Here is a 204-nt window from a genome sequence, read left to right as displayed (position 1 = left end):
AAAATACCTCTTGAATAGTAGTTGCCCCCAACGAATCAACCATTCGTCTTTTATGACGCTCAAACCTTGGCCTTCTTTGCTTTCAGATGAAACATTATGCATTTTGTCCAAGTTACTTTAAGTGATGGCAAGGCCAGGATTTCTGCACATACCTAATATAAGCCGTGAATAAGGCCAAACATGTTTACTTCCAAGAAAGAGAAA

The sequence above is a fragment of the Penicillium arizonense genome (genome assembly GCF_001773325.1).
Source record: "Penicillium arizonense strain CBS 141311 chromosome Unknown PENARI_contig311, whole genome shotgun sequence".
NCBI lineage: Eukaryota > Fungi > Ascomycota > Eurotiomycetes > Eurotiales > Aspergillaceae > Penicillium > Penicillium arizonense.
The sequence above is the reverse complement of the archived record's forward strand: the minus strand, read 5'-3'. Positions refer to the sequence as shown.